At 41.2% G+C, this 3,593-nt stretch overlaps 1 non-coding gene across 1 annotated transcript; it reads right to left on the bottom strand.

Annotated features, from left to right (window-relative positions):
• Window positions 1–3,233: 3,233 nt before the first annotated feature.
• LOC144671877 (U5 spliceosomal RNA) lies at window positions 3,234–3,349 on the bottom strand. Its single transcript, XR_013574038.1, has one exon. It is a non-coding gene; the product is annotated as a U5 spliceosomal RNA (small nuclear RNA).
• Between the last annotated feature and the right edge of the window lie 244 nt (window positions 3,350–3,593).

Genomic DNA, 3,593 nt, shown 5'->3' with positions numbered 1-3,593 from the left:
ATTTTCCTTCCTGAAAACTGTATGAGATATAGCAATGTCATCAGAACAGATCTGCACTGTGAAAGACCCTGCAATGACCCTGCACTGTGAAAGACCCTGCAATGACCCTGCACTGTGAGAGACCCTGCAATGACCCTGCACTGTGAAAGACCCTGCAATGACCCTGCACTGTGAAAGACCCTGCAATGACCCTGCACTGTAAGAGACCCTGCAATGACCCTGCACTGTGAGAGACCCTGCAATGACCCTGCACTGTGAGAGACCCTGCAATGACCCTGCACTGTGAGAGACCCTGCAATGACTCTGCACTGTGAGAGACCCTGCAATGCAGACACACACATGATGGAACAAGAGGCGTTTGTAGGTTATTTGCTCCAGTGGCCAAGAAGAACTTCTTGACATCACCTTAAATTTTCTTTTTACTAGTTTGAAAGTGTGGCTCCTGGTCCTCTACCGTCACAGTTTAGTGAAGTGCTCCAGATCTATATTTACTGCCCTGTTACATTATCTTCTGTTATGTTGACCTGTCAGTTGCCTGCTTTAAGATGAGAAAGTCACATTTCCCCAGTTCTTCCTAACTCAGCTTTCTGATATTAGAGATCAGTCTTTAGGGCTGCCAACTGTCCAGGATTGGCCTGGAGTCTCCAGGAATTGAAGATCAATCTCCAGGACACTGCTGTGTGCAACTCTGGAGAAAAATCATAGGGACATTTAAAAAGAATTTTTTTTGTCATTTCCTTTGAACATTTCTCTTTACCAGATGTAAAAATATTGAAAATGGGAAAAAAAAAGTGTGGTTGTCTGACAAGCAAAGCATCATCCAATTGGGTAATGAGACTTTTTGCTTTCCAATTGCCCTCGGAAGGCAGTGAGTTACAAGAATGGATGTGTTGGCCGACTAAGGGCTGGAATCTGGGGGAAAGTCATGTGATGAAACCTCCGGGAATATATTTAGTTACAATTGGCAACACTATCAGTCTTGTAAGTTCTTCTTTGCACTGTCTCTAGGGCTTAAGTATCTCTTGTGCCCTGTTGACCAGAACTGGTCACAATACACAATGTGTGATATAACCAGAGCACCATGTAGTTTGAGCATAACTTCTACTGAATTGCACTCTATTGTTGTAGTTGTGTAAATCATTATTCTAGTTGCTTTGTCAATCACTGTTCTGCAGTGATTGGTCATTTAATGATCTCTCTCTTTCCGTGGGGCAGTATTTTACTCCAGCGGGATTTTACAGTCCCGCCAAAGTCAATGGACTTTTGAATGGTTTGCCGCATATTACAGCCCAGCTCCCACCACAATGGAACCGTAAAATTCCATCCCATGTTGTGTCCTTGTCACCCGAGGGTTGATAATCATGCCTATTGCTATATTACCATGGTGCAAGGCAAGGGTATGACCCAAGGACTATCTCAGCTGGTGCAGGGATTGAACCCACACTGTTGGCATTATTCTGCATCACAATCTAGCCATCGAGCCAACTGAGATAATTCAGCCCCTGTACATAATGCATCAAATTTATTAAACCCTCAAGATCTCATTCATCGTTAGCTAATTCAACATTATCCTTAACGTCAAGGTCTCCTCGGTAGCTGCAAATACTTTGTCTGAAACAAGATTGATCTACACACTGTGTAAAGTGAGAAAACAAGCTACTTGGAGCTCATATAGCAGAATTTATACTTGAAGAGACAGTATAGGAGCTGGGACAGGACAATTACTGAAGCAGGGAAATGTCACCATATGTCTCCAATACTTTGCATGTGAAAAACAAAAATCAGAACTACGACAGCACTCCAACGGAGGATCATTTGGAACTCATTTTTTAAAAATTCTTTCATGAGATGTGTGTGTTGCTGGCAAGGCCAGCATTTGTTGCCCATCCCTAATTGCCCTTGAACTGCGTGGCTTTCTAGGCCATTTCAGAGAGTAGTTAAGAGTAAGCCACATTGCTGTGGTTCTGGAGTCACATGTAGGCCGGACTGGGTAAGAGCGGCAGATTTTCTTCCCTAAAGAGCATTAATGAACTAGATGGGTTTTTACAACAATCAATAGTGGTTTCATGGTCGCTATTACTGAGACTAGCTTACATTCCGGATAGCTTTGGATTAGTTAGTTGAATTTATTAATTGAATTTAAATTCCACCAGCTGCAGTGCTGGGATTTGAACCCATGTTCCAGAGATTGGCCTAGTAAATGGGCTTTTGAATGGCTTGCCGCATTTCACGGCCCAACCCCCGCCACGACGGAGCCGTAAAATTCCACCCCTTGTCACCCGAGGGTTGCTAATCCCTCTATTGCTATATTACCATGGTGGAAGGCAAAGGTAACGATGATCAATGATAACGATTTTCATTCCTTTGTACTAATGGCGAATTCTAAGAGAAAGGGTGGGTTCTGCTTTTGTAAAATTGAGTTTACATAAACCATGATAGTTTCAATAAATTCAAAAATAGAAGATTGTTATCTGGGTTCGATATGTAAAAGACCATCATTTATTTACAGGTGATCAATTTGACATGCAATGAATACAATGACCCCACAGAGAAATAGCTATTAAAATCATAGATTCAGTTGTTTGTTGCTGCACATCAACGTATCTACTGTGAATAACATAACAGTGAGAGTGAACATTTCAGCTGAGGTCAAGGAGCTGGGAGGTTGTATCATTAACTCAAGTAATTAGTAAATTTCCATACGCCACTAAACCATAAGCCTTTTTGATATCCTGAAAGAGGCAGTGTTCACAGAATTCAAAAGACATCGGATATTGTTGGGGCTCTGACTGACATTTCATAAACCCCAACCGAACGGGGATTTATAATGAATAAAATTAATTCCATTTTATTGTTGATAACATTTTAAAGATTACAGTTCAATGGTGAGGCCAGTGCTTCAGTTCATGCCTTTCCTTTTATCCAATAAGAGATGGTTTGGAGGTTGATTTGGAACCCTCTTGATGTTTGGTTTTTTTTTCCCTTAGTTATATTTTTTGATGACTTTTTGTGATCATCGAGGTAAGTCACATTGTCTTGGAAAGAAAACGTTCAGTGCATTTTCAGGCTAGCTCCAGACCCAGGGTAAGGACACATCTACTTGGTCCCAATGATTTATCATGACTTTAGAAAAGTCCTGTCTGCAGCTATCTATTTATATTTCATACACCAGCTGTCCTTGTCTCAGTCCGGGTTTGGATACTGATTTGCTCCCCTTTATAAGCAGCTTTATTTTTTCACAAAAGTACGGCATCAAAAAATGAATTAAAACTCCGATTGCTCCTCTCCACGGAAATCTTTAGTAAAAGGCGAAAGATTTATACAATCCAATGGTGAACAACCATTTTGAAAGTAGTTGCAGCCATTCACATCATGACTGCGCTCAATGCTACGTTTTAAGAGTTGAGGATTTCATTCCATTACCTTGGGTTGGAGCTGAAAGATGAATGAACAATATTTTCTGTCCCCTGTCCCCACAAGGAATTTTTTTTAAAGCCATTGATCTCTGACTAAGTATTAAGTACTTCCATTGTTGTTTCTGAACAGGCCCATTGTTCCCTCCAGTTTGTGATGAGGGTGTGAACTTACCTCCT

Source organism: Cetorhinus maximus, chromosome 2 (assembly GCF_964194155.1).
Source record: "Cetorhinus maximus chromosome 2, sCetMax3.hap1.1, whole genome shotgun sequence".
In the NCBI taxonomy this organism is placed as follows: domain Eukaryota; kingdom Metazoa; phylum Chordata; class Chondrichthyes; order Lamniformes; family Cetorhinidae; genus Cetorhinus; species Cetorhinus maximus.
Note: the sequence above shows the minus strand (reverse complement) of the source record. Positions and strands in the feature narration are given on the sequence as shown.